This window comes from Bubalus kerabau, chromosome 3 (assembly GCF_029407905.1).
Source record: "Bubalus kerabau isolate K-KA32 ecotype Philippines breed swamp buffalo chromosome 3, PCC_UOA_SB_1v2, whole genome shotgun sequence".
NCBI classification, from domain to species: domain Eukaryota; kingdom Metazoa; phylum Chordata; class Mammalia; order Artiodactyla; family Bovidae; genus Bubalus; species Bubalus kerabau.
The window spans coordinates 148,516,307-148,538,449 of NC_073626.1; the positions used below are offsets into that span (position 1 = coordinate 148,516,307).

The 22,143-nt window shown below is 39.4% G+C and overlaps 1 protein-coding gene across 23 annotated transcripts in view; it reads right to left on the reverse strand.

Moving 5' to 3' along the window:
• The window catches only part of CMKLR2 (chemerin chemokine-like receptor 2), a 79,308-nt gene that overhangs the window by 18,814 nt on the left and 38,351 nt on the right, over positions 1 to 22,143 (reverse strand). For 8 of the 23 annotated variants that reach the window (XM_055573248.1, XM_055573245.1, XM_055573242.1 and 5 more), the window contains one exon: positions 4,351 to 4,508. The exons of 11 other annotated variants lie outside the window; for them this stretch is intronic. The gene's annotated coding sequence lies outside the window, so the exon portion shown is untranslated. Of the gene's footprint in view, positions 1 to 3,130; positions 3,160 to 4,350; positions 4,509 to 17,294; positions 17,346 to 22,143 lie in introns of all 23 variants that reach the window. 4 more of the 23 variants (XM_055573253.1, XM_055573243.1, XM_055573241.1 and 1 more) reach the window with 3 other exon arrangements.

Genomic DNA, 22,143 nt, shown 5'->3' on the forward strand with positions numbered 1-22,143 from the left:
AGAAGGCTAGTCTCCAAAAGGAGAAAAAACAGTACTCAAGTAATTCACAAAATATATTGAAGTTTCAGCCACTTCACAAAACAATACTATTCATCATACAGAGAGATGGTTAGTGAACTTGGTAAAGCGGGGGGAAGGGAAACTTGTGTTGGTAGCAAAAGTAATGTTTTTTCAAAATAGCAGCAAAAAAGTAGGAGGAGGGAGGGACAACAGTTCTAGAATTTCCTCCCATTCATACAAGATTATGCCTGAAAATATTTCTGCCATTTTTTTCACTTAGAGGAAATAGAAATGAGTATAGGATCAAATGTAGTAATGGAAGGCAAAATAAAGCACCAGGTGAAAGATTTGCCATTGATAAAAACCAAACAGTTGGATACCAAAGTCATCATTGCAATGGTTTAGAAACATTCTTCATGAACACTTTAAATTATTTGATGGTAGTGAAAGTAAGCTAGTAGGCTCAGCACTCCACTTTATCACTGTCCGTCTATATGAGGTATAGTTGGTTGAAGTCTGCAAAAACAGATTTTGAGAAGACCATTGGAAAAAGAAGTAATGCAAAAGAAAGGACTCGAGACTAAATTACATTTGTTGGAATGGTTGAAGGAATCGGTAAGAAAGGAAGGCTGTTTACAATAGTCAAGCCATGGAACCAACATAAGCATCTATCAACAGTTGAATGGATAAAGAAGATGTGGTATATATGTACAATCAATATTATTTAGTCATTTAAAAGAACAAAATAATGCTGTTTGTAGCAAAATGGATGGAACTGGAGTCTATCAGACTAAGTGAAGCCAGACAGAGAAAGACAAATACCACATGATACTGCTTACATGTTGAATTAAAAAAAAATGATACAAATTAACTTATTTACAAAACACAGACTCACAGATTTAGAGGATGAATTTATGGTTACCAGCTGGGACAGGTCGGGAGGAGACATAGATTGGGAGCTTGGGACTGACAAGTACACACTGCTATATTTAAAATAGATAACCAACAAGGACCTACTGTATAGCACAGGAAATGCTACTCAATATTCTCTAATAATGTAAATGGGGAAAGAATTTTTTAAAAAATAGACTTGTGTATATATATAACTGAATCACTTTGCTGAACACCTGAAACTAACGCAACACTGTTAATCAACTATATTCCAATATTAAAAAATTTAAAATAAAGGCGGTCTGAGAGCTGTTTTCATATACCTGAAGATGAGGAAAAAATAAAACATTTATTCTGTGTGGTTCCAATGTTGAAGCTAGGGCAAAAAATTACTTGGCACAATAGCTAGGAAAAGTTTGGCTTAGTAGTACCCAAAACTTATAGCTGTTCAAAATCTATCAGCCAACAAACAAACAAAGAGATCCATGGCACTGGGTGGGCATGAAGGGGGCTGAATGGCTGCTGACGGGGACATTTTAGAAGGTATTGACATCTGTATTTAGAGGGTATTTAACATCATCCATCAAGGACAAGAATCTATGATAATAGATATTACTTTGGAGATTTTATTCTCTACTTACTGATTGGGAAACTGAAGGTGAGGAAACTTAAGGAAATTGCAAAAACCATTCAGTTGGCAAATTAGAATGGTTAGAGTCTTACTAAAATGTGTAAGTGCCCAAGTTCTTACCCTCTAGGCACCCAAGGTATAAGAATCCTTTCTCCAGAGTGTTTAAAGCAATAGTTTCTAAGAACAACACTGAAATGAGAGTATAATTCTACTTTTCTAGAGCCATAATTGGTTGAATAAAAAGCAAAATAAATAAACCCCTCTTCCTTCCAAGTAAGGAGGAAGTTCAGAATAATGTAAGAAAAGAAAGGTGCTTTGGGGACTTTCCTAGCCATCCAGTGGTTAAGACTCTGATCTTCTGTTGCAGGGGGCACAGGTTCAATCCCTGGTCAAGGACCTAAAATCCTGCTTGTTGTGAAGCAAAAAAAAAAAGTAGCTACACTGTTTTTTAATTAGACTCTTTCCCACCATTCCTCACCCCACAACCCCACCTCCAGGCTGGATGGATCCAGCTTATAAGAAGTTTTGGTCTTTGAGCTTCTGTTGTGGCTACACATCAGAGCTGTGCCAGAGATCCATATTTATCCAGAATCTGTTCTATTCCTGGGCGTGGTTCTAACTTTGCTGTTAAAGTTACTGCAAATGTAGAAACGTGAAGAACAAAATTACCAGACCAGGAACCTAAACCAATGCTCATCCAGCCATGGCAGCTGTGTTCTGAGGACATCCAGGCAAATACCTATCCTTTACTACTCCACAGCTGGCGAAGTCTCAAGTCCCCTTGTGGCCTGGACCACGTAGGTACTGCATCTGCCCAAGAGCCTCTTCTTTCCCCCAGGACTCCACTGTGACTTCTTCTTGTCCTACAAAGGGCAAGACTATTTTCAAATGGTGTATATCCAGGACCTGGACTATCACTTCAAGCACAGGACATGGGTGAGAGAGAAAAGAAAATCAGAAAGAGGAAGAAAAATTTAACCCAGTTTCTAGTTCTGATCAAAGCCCTCCAACCAAACCCCATTATGAGACTCTCAGGACTCCACTTTGTCCTCACCTTGCAGAGCCCTTGAGGGAAACGGGGTTCTTGTCCCCTAGAAGTTAGCATGACCCACCATCGCATCTCAAGTTTTTCTTCTTGTCTTTGATATGTGTCTTATTAAAACAAATGAGAGCTATTTTATCTCAATACACTACTACGTGGATCGTGTGTGATCCATCTCTGAATATCTGGACATGTTACTCTATTTACTCCAGGATTCCTTTAGTGTTATCCCAGTCCCAGAATATTTTCATATTGGCTTTCCCCATTGGTCCACCCACAAATTCAGAGTACATGACGTAGGGCCAAGACTTTGGTGAGGCAAGTGAAGTTGGGTCATGCAAGTACAGGGTCAGATCCTGACTCCACTTAAAATTTTGGTATTTTGTTCAGCATGGACTTCTTGTATTCATTTTGTTTACTGAGATTTTTGGTGTCATAATGTTTGACCCCATTGACGTTCATTGGTATTAGGTAGCCTGGTGTGTTGAAAGAACACTGGAACTCAGAAAAGATGGTTCTAAGTTTTTGTCCTACGTGTCATCACTCTAAGACTTTGTATGAGTTACCTTCCTACTTAGGATCCCAGGTGCCAAATCTGAAAGATACAGGTGACACTGAGTTTAAACTTTCACTAGAAGATCAAATATGGCAGTACAAAGTATTCTAGCCCTTTTATTCTCTGTGCCTCCAAGTAGCATCAAATCCAGTGCTTTGCCTAGAGTGAGTATTCAAAAAATGTCTACTAGTAAGTGGCTTTTTGAACACTGGAACACAAATATGGACCAAAGCCCAGAACAAAATGCCTACACAAATTAAAAACACTTTGCAAATGAAAACAAAACCTCCCCAGACAAGAATCCTGTCCCTCCCTCATGCTCTTCGGAGAAAAAAAATGGATTTGAATTCATTTAAGTGTGGCAAAATCTTGTTGCTTCCCCCCCCCCCCCGCCCCCAGGAAATATTCTATTCAAATATCTCAGGTTCTGAGTGAACCAGACTTGTGTAATCCTTCATCCCTCAGAGATTTCTTTCCATCTAAAGACACCAGTACCACCCTTGGTGAGTCAGAGTTCATAAAATGTAACATCTGCGAGAAAAGTTTATAAACACACAGCCCTGCCTGAAATTGTCATAGAGCTGCAGAAGACATGAGACTTCCCCTTCCTAACTAGATCTTCATACAGTATTTAAGTTTGCATAATTAGAAAGTAGGGAGAGACAGTATTTGTTCACATAGCCCATATTCCTTTTTATTTCCTCCTCTTTTTTCCTTGACAAATGACAGAAGGAAGGAAGGGAGGGAGGGAGGAAGGCAAGAGGGGAAAGACAAGGGAGGTAGGAAGATATTGATAAAACATATGATTTTATTTTGAGTGCTATTTTCCTTATTCCTAGCTCATTTTAAATTATGGCCATTTTTTACATTTACTTACTCTCTGACCAATGGTAGAAAATTGAGGCAAGGACCACTTTAAAAAAATACATATATATGTATTTTATTTATTTGGCTGCACTGAGTCTTAGTTGCAGCATGTGGGATCTTTAGTCTAGCATTTGAACTCTTCGTTGCAGCATGTGGGATCTAGTTACCTGACCAGGGGTCAAACCTGGGCTTGCGGCATTGGAAGCATGGAGTCTTAGCCACTGGACCACCAGGGAAGTCCTAAGAACCACTTTTGAGACCTCAACTACGTTATTTTGCAAACTGGTTCTGAACACAGTAAAAATATTCAGTAAATAATTTTAATATATTTAATTTGTTTCTTTTATATTTAGTATTACTCACCTTGCCTCAGAAACACCTTGCCTCTGGTACTTCAGGAAAATAAAGTGATCTTCTCAAGGTCATTAGTATGGTGGTTCATGAGAAAGACATAGGCATATATCTGGTATATGTAGGCATATATGATCTCAGTACAGATCTTCCTTGATCAGGTTTATATTCTGACGGTGAAAAAGTGAAAGTGTTAGTCGTTCAGTCATGTCCAACTCTATGCTACCTCATGGGCTGTAGCCCACCAGGCTCTTTTGTCCATGGAATTCTCCAGGCAAGAATACTGGAGTGGGTAGCCATTCCTTTCTCCATGGGATCTTTCCCATCCAGGGATTGAACCTGGGGGTCCGACATTGTAGGCAGATTCCTTACTGTCTGAGCCACCAGGGAAACCCATCGTAACTTGAAAATACTATAAGTCAAAAATGCATTTAATACACATAACCTTAGGAACATTACAGCTTAGCCAGCTGACCTTAAAAACATGGTCAGAACACTTAGCCTACATCTGGGCAAAATCATCTGACACAAAGCCCATTTTATAATAAAGTGTTGAAGAGCTCATGTAATGTACTGAATACTATGCTGAAAGCGAAAAACAGACGGTTGTCTGGGCACAGAGCGGTTGTATCACTTGTTTACCCTGGAGATCACTTGGCTGCCTGGGAGCGGAGGCTGCTGCCATTGCCCAACATCACAACAGAGTATAGAGGTATATCATACACTATACATTGCTAGCTGGGAAAAGATCAAAACTCAAAGTACAGGGACTTCCCTGGTGGTCCAGTGGCTAAGACATGGTCCAGCACAGGGCGCCTGGTGGGGAAACTGGATCCCATATGCTGCAACTAAGAGCTTCTATGCTCCAACTAAAGGATCCCGCAAGCCACAGCAAAGATTGAAGATCTGCATGCTGCAACTGAGACCTGGCAGAGCCAAATAAAAAAATAAAAATAAACATTTTTTAAAAATCTTTAAAAAAATTGAAGTAGAATTTCTATTGAATGTGTATCATTTTCACACAACTGTAAAGTGAAAAAATTGTAAGTTGAATCATTGTAAGTTGGGGATGGTCTGAACTTTGGATAATTCAAAAGCCAAGCACTTCTCCAAGTACTCAAGCACAAAGGAGCAGTCAGAAAATATCTGAGCACCTATACAAATAACACAATATATGTATTAAATGAACAAAATGTAGGCAGTGTATTTCCTGACAAGGAACTTGGATGAAACTCAGTAGCAAATCACTTGATATCCTGGATGCGATAAAATCTCTTTTTAAAAATTCTAGTTTTAGAACAAGTTCCTCTCTCTCTTCTGCAAATCACAGCTTTTCTCTAATAAGATAAAGTCACATAAACTACTTCAAGTCTAAAGTCTGATTCCCTGAAGCTATGTTTAATAACTCATGTGACTATTTATTAAAAAAAAAAACCTTGCCATTTCTAAGCTCTATTTCAATGGCACTTAAGAACAGTCATATTAATAATAAGCATAGATGCCTTGAGTCTAAAACACTTTAGTTTTGCTTTCATTCAACACAAAGTTTTGAAGGTTCTAGAGAGATAGTCAGAATGGTTATTCTACTGCTTCTAAAAAAGTCGAATTCCACCATACTGACCTGGAAAATGCGGCTGAAAGGCAGTGTCTAGAATGTCCTTTAGAATTTACCTATCTTCTTTCACTTCAGAACTTGCTTGTTAAGCAATACCTGCACTGAACTTTATGCCAGTTGCAGCACAAAGCAAATCATCGTCTCAGACAGGTTTTCCCGGCTGCGATGTGCTTAGACAGCAGTCACAGGACCTGAATTATTTCCCTAAAGTGGATTTGGTAAGCCTACATTAAAGAGATACATACCTATGAACTAATGGTTTATTCCATGCCTTTTCACCATCCACAAGCAGGGGATAGATGCACCCAGAAGGTTTCCCCACAACCCCCTTCACCTGCATTTCCATGGGATGGGCACCATTCACCAAATGTACTGAGATCAGTGCCCTTGGGTGACCTCTTCTGACCTCTGAATATACTAAATTTCTGCCTAACACATGCTTTCTCCTTGACCATGAGCTTAATGAAAGTCAAGAAAGGGATGCGGCAGTTTAGAAAAACAGAAGGGGGAGTGAATTTGCCCTTGGCTGTTGTGATAGAATTGAGGGAGTATTTGTCCAACTCTGCTTGAGTTGTCAGAATGCACCTGGAGGTACTGTGTTCTTTCCTGGAAATTAAATTTATGAAGAAGGATACACTGGAACATGTCCAGAAGAGAGGGAACAGGATGAAGGGAAAGCTTAAAATGACATCATGGGAGGAGTTTTGGATGACATGGTTCTAGCTATTTATTCTGGAAAAGAAAGATCAGGGTAACATTTTTTTCATGCAGAGGCAGGAAATATTTTATCTGGCTAGAGGGTAAAGCTAAGACTATGAGGGAAAGAGACATTTTAACTCAATATAAAGCAAAACTTTCTTAAGATTATAAATAGCTGTTAAAAGGGGCATTTGTTCATTTAATAGGTATCTTCTGAATATCTCCTATGTGTTCAAGGCCCCGATGAAACAGTGCTGAATAGTAATGAAATGAAGCCATAGAGCTTTTGGTCAAGTACAAAGCTTTGTTAGATAATGGTGCAGATCTCATTCTTAAGAGATGTTTAATGAGACAACAATAAGCTGAAGGTTTTTCTGACATCAAACGTGACTGGACTTAATGTCTAAAGTTCTGCCAACCCTGAAACTCCAGGTTTTGGTTACTCTAATGTTATACTTGGTACAGTTTGATGGCTCTCCTGGCTATGGATCAGGATGTACAGCTGATTCTGTGGCTTAGTCATGGTCTTCTATCCATCATGTGTATATGCGGTGCTGTCTCTAAGTATTTTATTTGTTTTTTTATAAATTTTTTCTGCTAAGTGTTTAAGATAGATAGGGTAGCATGAAGGGTAGAGAGAAAACACTAGAACAGTTCCTTCATATGTGATGTACAATGAAGGGAAACAATTTTCTTATATCCCCTATTCACCCCCAAATATCTGGTTGTCATTTCTGTTACTTTTATTCTTTTTCCATTATTGTTTGTGGAATGAGAGTTCTCTTCCCTTACAGATTAGTTTCAATTCTTTAATTTCTTTGAAAGTGGTTGGGGTCAGGGTGGCTAAACACCATAGAATCATAGTCCTTGAAGTGAGATAAGATAATGGAGATAATCTACTCTAGTCCTTCCATCTTATACACAAGAAAACAGAAATTTAGCAGAACACTTTAAAACACTGAATACAAAGGACAGAAGCACCAATAACCACTCGAATTTTAGGCAGAATATTGACTTTTGGAAAAGAAAGTTTTACAAAGAATCAAATAGAGGGACTTCCCTGGTGGTCTTGTGGTTAAGGCTTGGAGCTCCCAATGCAGAGGCATGGGTTCCAACCTTGGTTGGGGAGCTAAGAACCCACACGGCATGGCCAAAAAATAAATAAATAAATAAAGTAGAACTTTTAGAAATTACAAAGTTAACCTTGAAATTTAATTTAATGGATACATAAAATTGTAGTTTATACTCAGTTGAAGGGAGAATGTAAACTAGAAGACACATCTGAAGAAGTTATCCAAAATGTAGTATAGAAAGATGATGATATGCAAGATATGAAAGAAAGGCTAAAAATGAGGAATGGAGAATATCTAATATATATCAACTCAGAGTTTCAGGACCTGGAAATTTCCGTAAATGCCTAGAACCAACAAGTATCCCAGCTTTTGGTGAGAGGCTCTATGTGCGTGTTGGGAGGAGGGTGCATTTTTCAGCTCCGCCTTAGCCTTCACCTCCCTTACACAGAATCTTAAGGTCACCGAGAGGTGAGAGCTTAGAGCCTTTTCAAGTCAGACTTGGCAATGCACAGAGCCGTGAGCATGAGCATAATCCATACATGTGTGTGGCCTTCTTGATTCAGAAGCTTCAAAGAGACCCTCTGTATGTCTCATTCCCAGTTTTTAATTTTTTGGTTAGTCTAATGCTTTCACCCAACTGGTATCCATCACCTCAGGCAGCTGCAAAGTTAAGTAACTGCCTATAATTTTTTTTGAAAAATGCTTATGGGGAAAAAAATTTTTCACGCTGAATGAGCTCTGAGTTAAGTCAAATAAATCACCCAGAAAGTGGAATTTTCCAGGGAAAATTCCCATCCAACAGACAGGCCATACAATAATTCTCTGGGGATGAAGTTTTGAAAGAGCTTCAGCCCCTTTCTGTCCCTTCCCTTGGCTCTCAGGCTGCTGTTCTTCACCCTTCACCAGCAGGCTGTTGGTTTTTAAGAATATCATAAAGCAGGAGAGTATGAGATGGGACTAGGGAAAGTTAAAAATGTCACAGAGGGACTTCCCTAGTGGTCCAGAGGTTAAGAAACCATGCTTCAAATGTAGGGAGCATGGTTTTGATCCCTGATTAGGGAACTAGGATCTTACCTGCTGAGTGGTGTGGCCAAAAAATTTAAAAAAAAAAAAATATTTTTAACACAGAAAACTCGTTTCTTTCACTGAGATTGAGCTGTTTTTCCTCCTCTCCCTTCTCCTTCTCCTCCTTGTCTTTGACAAGCACTCCCCAGATTGTTGCAAGTCTTTGGGTAATTTCCAGAGTTCTGAAAAATTTGATTCTGACCATTTTGCCAGTTTATTGCGGCTTCTGTGAAAGAGAATTTTCTGAGATCCTTACTCCACTAATTTTGCTCATGTCACCTGGATAGGGAGTTTGAATTGGCATATTTTGTGTGTCTGGAAACCATTTGACTGAAACAGCATGGTGTTCTTTTAAAAATTCAGCTTATGAAATCAAAGAGGAGGAATAACCACTTAATAAATCTCAATGGAAAAACATATATTTTCCCACCATTTCCTTCTCTTTCTTAAACTTGCTTTAGTCTTAGAGACTATAAAAATGAATGAATAAATAAATGAATTAATGAAATTTGTGACTCACACAGTACAGGGACTGTACAGTCCAGTACAGGAACCTAAACATAATAGGCACTCAAAGAATGGTGCTGAACCAAAATAGATTAGCTCAAAATAGGAAAAAATGACCTGCTGTCTATTATATTTTATCCTATTTGTAACATTAAATATTTAGTTTTATATTTAGGTTTCCCACTTCTTTTAGTTTTTATGGGATATATCTTAGTTTGGGTAAAAATATAGGTTTAACAGTAAATTCTTTCTGTTAAAAATAGAAGAAAGGAGAAAAGAAGGAGGAGACAGAAAAGTATTCTTGTTAGCTGAAAAGATGGGGGCACCAACAAATTTTGCAAGTATTCTGACAAATACCTTGCAGAAACAAACTTATTTTCCATCAGAAAATTCATAACTAGCTCAATTGAAGGACATTAGGTAAAAAAAACCTGTTTGGAAATAATCTGAAAACATACTTGTGTCTCATACCTTTCTTAATCTGTTATAATGAATGAGTCATAATATTTTAAGAGGATAAGAGCTGTTCATAATGAGTGCTAAGTTGAAAAGACTAAAAAGCTTTAGCAATATGATCATGAAACAACATAATATGATAGGGTGAGATAATGAGTCTTTCATTTCCTTTTTTAAAAAATTACAGAAATACTAAGTGGCTTTTTATTTTCCTTTACTTTTTGTTAGAGAAGATGTGAAAGTTAAATAGAATCTAGTTATGTTTCCACATACAAACACACTAGTGCACAAATATTGACTAAATTTTGTAAAAATGTAATAAAAATGGTATAAAAACCATTTTATCTCTTCTCTTTGACTCCCCTTAATTAATAATGGATATAAAAGTAGGCCTTCAATTACAATTCTAAAGATTGTTATTGCTCAGTCACTCAGTCGTGTCTGACTGTTTGTGACCCCATGGACTGAAAGGAGTATGTCAACGTTGTATATTGTCAACCTGCTTATTTAACTTATATGCAGAGTACATCATGTGAAATGCCAGGCTGGATGAAGCACAAGCTGGAATCAAAATTGTCAGGAGAAATATCAATAATCTCAGATAAGCAAATGATACCACCCTTATGGCAGAAAGCAAAGAAGTAATAAAGAGCCTCTTGATGAAAGTGAAGGAGGAAAGTGAAAAAGCTGGCTTAAAACTCACTCAACATTAGAAAAAAAACTAAGATCATGGCATCTGGTCCCATCACTTCATGGAAAACAGATGGTGAAACAATGGAAACAGTGAGAGACTTTATTTTGGGGGACTCCAAAATCACTGCTGATGGTGACTGCAGCCATGAAATTAAAAGATGCTCCTAGGAAGAAAAGCTGTGACCAATCTAGACAGCATATATCTAGTAATGTCTTTTTGAAGCAGACATTACTTTCCCAACAAAGGTCCATCTAGTCAAAGCTATGGTTTTTCCAGTAGTCATGTAAGGATGTGAGAGTTGGACTCTAAAGAAAGCTGAGTGCCGAAGAATTGATGCTTTTGAACCGGGGTGTTGGAGAAGACTCTTGAGAGTTGCTTGGACAACAAGGAGATCCAACCAGTCCATCCTAAGGGAAATCGGACCTGAATATTCATTGGAAGGACTGATGCTGAAGGTGAAGCTCCAATACTTTGGTCACCTGATGGGAAGAACTGACTCATTAGAAAAGACCCTGATTCTGGGAAAGACTGAAGGCAGGAGGAGAAGGGGACGGCAGAGGATGAGATGGTTGGATGGCATCACCGACTCAATAGACATGGGTTTGGGTGAACTCCGGGAGTTGGTGATGGACAGGGAGGCCTGGTATGCTGCGGTTCATGGCGTTGCAAAGAGTTGGACATGACTGAGCAACTGAACTGAACTGGACTGCAGCATGCCAGGCTTACCTGTCCTTCACCAACAAAGGCAGTTCACATCTTTAAAAATTATTTCATCTGTATTAATACTTAAAATCATCTAAGAAAAAGCAACATCCTCAGTTCTTGCAACATTAAGTCTTATGACTTTCAAATTTGAAAAAAAAAAAAAACCAAAACAAAACACTCAAAAATAGGAAGGTTCTTCAAGACATCAGACCCCGTCTCCTTAGAAAGGCTTTGTCATGGAAAAAGAGTGATTATTCTAGTTAAAAAGAGAAAAGGGAGTTTAATATGACTAGGGATTTAATATGATTGATTAGATACTGATTTTAAAAAGCTATAAAAGATATTTTGAGAATAATAGGGGGAATTTTAATATGAATTGACTATCATTAAGATATCTTATTCGTTTTCTTAGGTATGTTAATGATATTGTTTTGTAGGACAATCTTCTTTATTCTAGGTAAATGCTGAAGTTTTTAGGGCTGAAGTCTACAATCTAACTTTCAAAAGATTCAGAAAAGCGCTAGGATAAGCCATAATGGAAAAGAATGTTAAAAAATGTATATATAACTGGGTCATTTTGCTGTATAGCAGAAATTATTGTAACTCAACCTTGTAAATCAACCATGTGCATGCATGTGTGCTAAGTCACTTCAGTTGTGTCTGATTCTTTGTGACACTATGGATCATAGCCCATTCCAATAAAAAAGAAAATATACATAATATATGTATACACATACAGAGTAGTCATCCAGATAGAAGTGAAAAAATCTGATTTTTATCGTGAAATGTGGTGAATGGAAATGCATTCTCCAGATCCCTCTATAAGGACAGACTTGTTGCCCTCACTCCTGGAAGAGCTGTCAAGAGAGGGCCCCAGTTATAAATAACAGCCCTTCAGAGACTTCTGCTACTACGTAGAGGCCCTTGGCCCAAGATCCTACCCTTCTAGAGTAGCCAACTGCCAACAATGATTAAGATGGAAGTAGGAAGGCCTGGTCACCTTGGACCAGTGAAGGGTAATTCTGATAAGTCCATTTTAGCTTCAGAGGTCCATTGAGAGTCAAATATGGTTGTCAGTTCTACGTTACAGCTTAATCTCTCCCTCTGCCTGGTTGTGTTGTCCCCCATGCCCACCCCCTCACCTCCCATTCCACATGCAGATGTTGATTCTAAGGGCATAAACTAGTAAACATCTGACCATTAAACTCTGTCTTAAACTAGAAGAAGACCACTAAAATTTTCTTCTAGCAGAACTGAATCTGCAACGCAAGATGGGTATCAGACAAACTCCAAACAAAGAACATTTTTTTTTAAGTTCTGTTTTCGTTAAAAATGCCAGTGTCATCACAGTCAAAAAAGGCTGAGTAAATGTTCTGGATTAAAACAGATTAGAGAAACATGACAATTTTAATGAGATATGTGATGCTGGCATGCCTCTTGTACTGGAAGAAAATAAAAAGCCAGAAAGAACATTGCGAGATCAATTGACAAAACTAGAATATGGACTATAGATTAGAGTTAAAAAAGGATTGCATCAAAACTATTACACATAGAATGGACAAACAACAAGGTCCTACTGTAGAGCACGGAGAACTATATTCAATATCCTGTGATAAACCATAATGGAAAGTATATCAAAAAGAATGCACATATATGTATAACTGAATCACTTTGCTGTATACCAGAAACTAACACATTATAAATCAACTATGTGTGTGTGTATGCTCAGTCACCCAGTCGAGTCCGACTCTTTGCCAGCTCCTGAACTATAGACCCCTAGACTCCTCTGTCCATAGAATTTTCCAGGCAAGAATACTGGAGCAGGTTGCCATTTCTTTCTCCAGGGGATCTTCCAGACCCAGAGATCGAACCTGCATCTCTGGCACCTCCTGCACTGGCAGATGGATTCTTTACCATTGTGCCAAAAACACAGGATCAATTTTAAATTTACTGTAATTGGTAAATATACAGTGGTTATATGGGAGAATGTCCTTGTTTTTAAGAAATAGGCACTGAAAAATATATGGGAAAGGGGATGTAATGTATGCAACTTCCTCTCAAGCAATTCAGAAAAACAACATATACACTTACATACAGTATAGTAAAAGCAAACGGGGCAGGGAAGGGCCAGTGGTTAGGACTCTGTGCTCTCACTGCCCAGGGCCTGTGGTTGATCCTTGGCTCCTCTGTCCATGGGATCCTCCAGGCAAGAATACTGGATTAGGTTGCCATTCCCTTCTCCAGGGGATTTTTCCGACCCAGGGATCGAACCCCTATCTCTTATGTCGTCTGCATCGGCAGGCGGGTTCTTCACCACTAGCGCCACCTGGGAATTTCGGTATGGATGAATAATTCTACCTATTACACATCAGCTCCTATCATTATGGCCAAAAAAGAACTTCGTTTTACTGTTTTTGCTTACTTTTTCTTTCTTACTGTAAATTGAGAGAATCGGAATTCTGTGATTATTTCAACAGCCAAGTAGTTAATCTGGGTGAAGCTGAGTTGAGAAGCAGTTTGAAGTAGTGCTTCTGGGTTCCTGGAGGGGGCAGCAGAGAGCCTTTTGAATGCAAACCTGTTAGGGTGCTCAGGTACAGGGTGACCTTGAGGAAAAAAGGACAATGGCAACTAAGGGCTAAGGAGGAGAGGACCCACCACCACACAATTTCGAGCTGACTTGAAACTAGGAAAACCAATGCTCCAGTACATGTGGAGGAACGAAGTCAGGAGGCCATATGAAGCCAACACATCAAAACATGTAGCTTATTTATTAACAAATGGTCAATACTCAACGAGACCAGAAATGAATAACGCTGCAGGAGACTGAACAGTCAGGAATCAGAATGCAGAAATCAGGACTGGAGCAAGAATCAAGAGAAAACTAAACAGATGTGGAAAAAGGGCACAGCAGCCGGGGGGATCCCTTTTGTCCTATTTGGATATTTCCCCACCTGGCCCAATACGGAAGTGTTAACCGTGAAACAAACACCTTCTCAGGATCATGACTTCCTTGCAGACCACTGGGGCTGACAGCGCTGGTGGCTAACGGGGGCTAAAGTGTCCCCCAGAGGCATACACTGCGGTTGTTTCAGGGCACGCTTTATAGTCTGCTCTTCTAGCCTTACTATTTCGACTTCCAGTTTAGAAACAGAGAACGTCAAGTGAAGTATCACTGCTGCTGCTGCTAAGTCGCTCAGTCGTGTCCGACTCTGTGAGACCCCAGAGACTGCAGCCCACCAGGCTCTGCCGTCCCTGGGATTCTGCAGGCAAGAACACTGGAGTGGGAGACTTCAATTTTTCCTGTCCAGCATCCACCTTCTCATTTTCAGATCTAAAAAGCTGCTTGCTCCCTGCTGCTGCTGCTAAGTCGCTTCAGTCGTGTCCGACTCTGTGAGACCCCAGAGATGGCAGCCCACCAGGCTCCCCCATCCCTGGGACTCTCCAGGCAAGAACACTGGAGCGGGTTGCCATTTCCTTTTATCCAAAATAATTTGTTTAAATTTGTAATTAGTTATTTTACATGGAGTAACCTAAAAATGGCAGCCCACTCCAGTATTCTCGCCTGGAGAATCCCATGGACAGAGGAGCCTGGCGGGCTACAGTCCATGGGGTCGCAAGAGATGGACACAACTTAGTAACTAAAACCACCAACCTAAAATTATCCTTTTAAATAAGATCAGCAAATTATCTAAAGTGTTTTCAAAGTGATATCTTATCATACTGCTCAAAAGGACCATAATCCTCAACTTCTTGACATACTGAGGTGGAACATTGGAGATAAAATCAGTAAGTACAAGTGGTCTTAATACAGAGGTACACTGTCAGACACGATTTATGATATATAGACATCCTGAAAAATATGATTTATGGTGGAGCTCTATTTCAGGTTTTCTCTGCTTGTGATTGTCTTTTGTGTATTTTACAATCATGAAAGTTACAGACAACTTTTCATAATGCAAATAATCTCCTCCAGAGAAATACAAATGAATTGTGTCTAGTGAGATGCAATCAATTATTGTCCTATAAATATTGACCAGTTTTGCAACTGTTTATAAATCCATTTCAACAGTCCTGATGGTCTATACTATACATGTGTGAGACTTTGAATTCTCCTTTTAACCCATTTAACTGATTGTATCATTAATTAATGAGTTAAGTAAAGCCTTTGAAACAGGTTAACTTTATATTTGTATGTGAGTCATGATTTACCTGTTTTAAAAAATAAAATCAGGTCTTTTAATAGGTCTTTCTTCCAACAGTATTAGTCTAACCTTGGGAGGACAAATGGAAGTAGGAAGAGAGAGGTAGGGATGTGGTAAGGTGTTTTAAAAAGTGTCTATAAAGTTTCTTTCTGGCCATGAATTTCCAAAATCTAAATTTACCTTCTAGTCCTAGGGTAATGATACCACTAAACATTAGGACAGGGGGACACATTTAGAGGAAGGGAACATTAGGGCTCATTTAGAGGAAGGGGTGAGGTGGGGGCGAGGGCTTGGTTGAAGTCCAATACCAGGCAAGCAGGGAGGGCTGAAGGAGAGAAAATCCTGATACCACCACAAGGTTGTACTGCTGAAGCAAATTCTTCCTAAATTTAGGGATCACAAACTCTTTCCCCTTCACTCTTCATTCCTATCTGCTCTCTTTAAGAACGGTATGTTAAAGCCGGACCCTTGATATGACTGTTGGAAGCTTAGTACAATTGTTTTACACAGCCAGGACATTAACACAGCATTCAAATATGTACAGCTTTCGTTTTATCTCTATTGCTTTTTCTCTTTTTTTGCAGTCAGACTGAGGGCTCTTAATCCCTTCAGCCACTACTCAGAGAAAGAGAACCAAGCCAATGTTCCAGCCACCTCCAAACTTCAAAATAATTGGCTAGACATGGCACTTTGCCTGGTCAGCGCTGCAGCTGGAGGACACAGGATGCCTTCCTCATCCTGAGGATACACCATTTGCCTCACCAAAGCAGGATGAAGAGAAGTCCCAGTGGCCACCCAAGAAATTTCAGTTCTATGAGATCAGCCAAGAGACCTGCCCTGCCCTAGCTATTCCCTGAGATAACTAAACCCATTAGGGTGTTTATGTAAAGCTGACTTTTACTTCTACATCCCCTTCTCCAGTCTTCCCTCCTGTCTTCTTTCTGTCTTGTTACCCTGGGTAAACTACCTTCTTCCCTACCAGTCCCTCCTTACCATGTGCTTTGACGTAATCCAGAAACAATCCGAATCCTTTCTGGGCCACATTTTATGGTAGGTAGGAATGAAAGCCCTGGAGTCAGGCAGACCTTGGCTTCTAACTGCAGTGCCACTTTGGAGGCAGGAAATAGATGGGCTCCAGGCTAGGCATTTACAGCTAGCCTACATTTTACAATTCTAAGCAAGGATGCAGGTGGGCTCTGGGCTAGATATTTACTTCCATCTTGGAATGCAAATATCAGCTGGACTTTACTTCCTATGGACACTTTAAGATAATGGTTATGGCAGGGACGGAGAGAGGCTAAACCCTGTTGGAATAAAAGATCAAGAGGTCACGTATTTCCCATTTTTGGGCCAAGGGAGTCACTGCACATGTGTAGAAAGTCTCCTTAGGGGTCAAAAAGGAGGTGGCACCACCCCAGCATAGGTGATGCCAAGGTCCCTCCATAGGCCCCTGGGTTGGAATCCATCTTGGGAAAAAGTTGCACATGTATGTCGGAGAGGGTCCTAGGACAGATAGCGGGTGAGAGAAGACAGATAATTGGCCAAAGGTAAACAAAGACCCAGAACTGCCCTACGTAAATGATTTAACCACCTCTTTACCACACTCCTCCTTATCAGCCAGGATGCTCACACCCTTTCTCTCCTGGTGTATATCTCTGTCTTGCTTCTGTCTTAATGAAACAAACTATTTCTCTGTGTCCTCTCCCACTTGGTGTGCTATATTTCTAAAAATAAACGTTGTACCTGTTTCTACAGTTTTTGCCTCCTTGAGAAATGCACTTTTCAATGGGGGCAAGGGCCAGGGGAATTTTGCTTCTAGCCTCTAGCCCCTGGTGAGCTAGCAGCTGGGATTCCCGATTTTCATCCCAGGTCCAATTCCTGGGCAGAGAACTAAGATCTGGATTCTTGCTACCACCCACTGCTATCTCTCTGTCTCTCACCTGTGTGGCCTTGGAAAGTCAGTCAAAAGCTCTAAGCAGCAATTTCTCCATCTGTAAAAATAGGGATAATATAATAATAATATCTATTGTATCAGGGAGTTGTGAGGAGAAAAACTTGGCAATGGAGTGAAGCTTAGTGTCAGATACATAGCGATCTATTACTTCTGTCTCCAGTCTTCTCTCTGTTAATAGTGTACTTCTATTTCTTATTTTGTTATTGTAGGTACTACTTCACATTTCCCCCCTCAATCCAACATAGATACTGATGAGGTTCAACTGCTAGCCCCAAATAATGGCACCTTGGCATATGCAATAGTTTAAGCTGAAGGAGTATGAGAAACAACCGGTGCAAGAAGGATTTCTGACCCTCCCCTGAGTCAGGCATGAGATCCTCAAGTGAAAGGTGCCCTCCTTATGCCCTAAGGAAAGGAACATCTTTATCTCCAAAGAAGGAAGGATGCTGAGTGGAATCTGAATGAACAGCCTTGCTAAGTTTCCCCCAATTTACCACTCTTAGTTCACATTCATTTTGTTCTATGACATTTCTCAATGACTCTTCACTTTTCATCAAACCTAGTACGCATAAAAACACTCAAACTTAACTATTTCCTTAGGTCTTCATTTCCTTATGAAGGCTCTTATGTAAAGGCTCTTATTTAAACTTATATTTAAAAATCTGAATGCTTTCCTCCTATTAACTTGTATTTTTTATAGGTGCTCCAGCTGAGAATCTAGAAGAGGAAGAAAGATGTTTTTCTTTTTTCCTCCTCTACATCAGCAAATCAATAACAGTGGTCACAGGTACCATATTTTTTATTACAAACATCTACTTCTGCTTTATTGACTTCGCTAAAGCCTTTGATTGTGAGGATCACAACAAACTGTGGAAAATTATTAAAGAGATGGGAATACCAGACCACCTGACCCGCCCCCCTGAGATATCTGTATGCAGGCCAAGAAGCAACAGTTAGAGCCAGACGTGGAACAACAGACTGGTTCCAAATCGAGAAAGGAGTAGGTCAAGGCTATATACTGTCACCCTGCTTATCTAACTTATATGCAGAGTACATCATGTGAAATGCCAGGCTGGATGAAGCACAAGCTGGAATCAAGACTGCCAGAAGAAATATCAATAACTTCAGATAAGCTGATGATACCACCCTTATGGCAGAAAGCGAAGAGGAACTAAAGAGCCTCTTGATGAAAGTGAAAGAGAGTGAAAAAGCTGGCTTACAACTCAATATTCGAAAAATGATGATCATGGCACCTGGACCCATCACTTCATGGCAAATAGATGGGGAAACATTGGAAACAGTGACAGACTTTATTTTGGGGGGTGCTCCAAAATAACTGCTGATGGCGACTGCAGCCATGAACTTAAAAGACGCTTGCTCCTTGGAAGAAAAGCTATGACCAACCTAGACAGCATATTAAAAAGCAGAGACATCACTTTCCCAACAAAGGTCCATCTAGTCAAAGCTATGATTTTTCCAGTAGTCATGTACAGATGTAAGAGTTGGGCCATAAAGAAAGCTGAGCTCTGAAGAATTGATGCTTTTGAACTGTGGTGTTGGAGAAGACTCTTGAGAGTCCCTTCGACTACAGGGAGATCAAACCAGTCCATCTTAAAGGAAATCAGTCCTGAGTATTCATTGGAAGGACTCATGCTGAAGCTGAAGCTCCAATACTTTGGCCACCTTATGAGAAGAACTGACTCATTGGAAAAGACCCTGATGATGGGAAAGTTTGAAGGCAGGAGAAGGGGATGACAGAGGAGGAGATGGTTGGATGGCATCACTGACTCAACAGATGTGAATTTGAGCAAGTTCTGGGAATTGGTGATGGACAGGGAAGGCTGGTGTGCTACAGTCCAAGGGGGCCACAAAGAGTCAGACATGACTGAACCACTGAACTGAACTGAACTAAATTTTAGTTTCTTCATCTGTGATCTGGGGAGGAACACCATCAGCAAACCACTCTAGGGTTGTTGCAAGAATTACACAGGATAATGTATATACGTGCTTAGCACAGTGCCTGGATCATAGTAAGAGCTCAGGAAATATGCAATATCATTTTTATATCTTACTTTATTAGTGCTTTTTTATTAGGGTGTACTATGAAATAATTCACATAACTAACATATGGTTTTGTTGAAAGGTAGCACATTCTTGGGCTTCCAGCTAGTTTAATGATCACTGGTTCTGATCAGAGAGCTCATTTGATGATATTATTTGTAATTAGTTTAGATAACATTCTGGATTTGTGCTTCATCCTGAAAGAAAACATTAGTTGAAAGATACCACGGGAGCAACAAAATAATGGTTTCCTGCTGGGACAGTAAAGCTACATTACACTCATTCCTTCCTCTCCAAAGGGGAACATTTTGATCCTGTGATAATATTTTATTTAAAGGAGTTTATTTATTTTATGTCAAATGATTTATGTAGATCGAGTTCATTTCTTGTGATAAAGATGGGAATGAAGTAATGGGAATGGCTTCTTGCTGAAATCTCTGTGACTTGCTGCAATCCAACTGGTTAGAAAATACATCAACTGTCTGACTAAGCAAAAATAAAAAAAGCCCTACAAAAAATGAGCTTTTCCAAAGAAATCCTGTTTGGGCGCTCTCTTAAGTTTGATGAATGAGTTATTTACTGACTGCTTGAGAAAAGTGTAAAAAGAAAGCAGTTGTCTTTTTAGAAAATTATTGAAGTGTACTCAGTACAAATTCCATTTGACAAGGTTTAAAAATAGACCTAGTTTTTAACAAATCAAGCTTTTGTTTAATTAAGACTGAAATAAATGAGTGTGAATATTCTTATAAATAATCTAATAGAAAGTTACAATGAAGAGATACTCTTCACAATCATTTCCTCCACCCGCTCCTATGTTCTGGGGGATAGAATACATTTGTAAGGAGATATGAAAATACACTTTTAAATAGGGTTTGGTATATTATGATCCCTCCTAAGAGATAAACCATGTTAGGCATGTTCTGAAGTTCCTCCTTCCCTATTCAATCTCTTAGAAATCAAAAAGCAAACCAAGGAGAAATGCCTCCTTATACCATCCCAGAGCAAGGCACCTCTCCCAAACAAGGAAGAATTTAGTCATTTTACTGTCTTCAAAATTTTCCACCTTCTTGGTTATTCAATGTAAACAACTGAATTAAATATACATTTTGTGTCTGAGTGTGTTGATAATGACAGAATTACCCTAGAGGTGAATGGTCTTATTTTGAATAATTAATGAAATAAAAGCCTATATGGGACAGAATAACAATCAAAAGAAGAGTCACATTTAGTATTATCTATACATTTGAGTGATACAATAAACAATTTCTATAGACTTAGTATTTCCCATAAAGTAACCAAACAATTGATTTGACTAAACTCATTTCCTGAACTTGTTGGTGGTTTAGAATTAAGGAGAAAATCATCAGTTCTTCTAAAGGATAAGCTATGTTTTTAGATATTACTTTCCTAAGTGAATTCTTTCCTGATCTCCACAAGTCTATCCCTCAACCTAAATCAGGATCCCTGCTCTAAACTCTTCCTTTAGAATTTTTATATATTTGAATGTTTGTTTGATGAATCTCTCTCCTCCACCAGACTGTTGCTTCGCTTCTCTTCATACTCCCAGATACTTCCGTCATACTCCCTTTGCTCCCCAGGTGGTGCCAGTGGTAAAGAATCTGCCTGCCCATCCAGTGCACACAAGAGACGTGGGTTCGGTCCCTGGATCAGGAAGATCCCGACGTAGGAAAATGGCAACCCAGCCCAGTATTCTTGCCTGAAAAATTCCATGGATAGAGGAACCTGGAGGGCTACAAAGAGTCAAACTGAGAGCACATGCACAAATATTTATTGGCTGGCAGTAAAACTATTCAGTGGGGTTTTTAAAAAAAATATTTATTTACTTGGCTGTATTGGGTTTATTTGCATCACTTGGGATCTTTTGTTGCAGTATGTGGGCTCAGTAGCTGTGCCACACTGGTTTAGTTGCCCTGCAGCACGTGGAATCTTAGTTTCCCAATCAGGGATGGAACCCACACCCCATGCATTGCAAGGTGGATTCTTAACCACTGGACCACCAAGGTAGTCCCATATTTGGTGGGTTTTGAGAAAAGGCATTCACGGTCATGGGCAACTAATATTTATATTTGCTTGAAAGGCAAAGGTGAGTTTGAGAAGGAAATTTCAGCTCTTAATTACCATCGAATCCATTAGTTTTTGTTCTCAGGTCCTCTTTCTTATTAAAGGTGTTAAAAGAATGATGACTCTCACTCCTTAGAGATGTTTTAAATCTGTCTGGCCACTTAATTAGATCAGGATTTTTGAATGAAAACAAGTCCCACTTACAGGGAAAGATGATGAGATTTTTCTCTAAACTATTATCAGGAGCAAATTACACCCAATAACATATGCCTTATTATTAAGAACAGTTTACCTAACTACATTCAAAATGAAGCAACCGAAGCATACGACATTATACGACACCTAATTATACGACACCATTTAACACATTACAGTAACACGGTAACATCTCCTGAGTACTTGTTATGTGTACTACAACACTAGGCAACTGCATTTTCGCATTTCATTCTCACAACAACCCTGTGAGGTACTATTATTATCTCTATGAGGCTAAGGGAGGTTGGGCAATTAACAAAAGTGGTGAAGCCCAGACTAGACTTCTGGGTCTGACTTCAGGGACTTCCTTCTTAAGCCTTGTACACATGCTCTCTGTAGTAACCACCTGTTTGTGTGTTTATCTCTCTTGCTAAATGTTGAAAGTCTCAAGGGCAAGGTGATAAAGATAAAGACAAAGCTTTACTCGTTTGTGTATC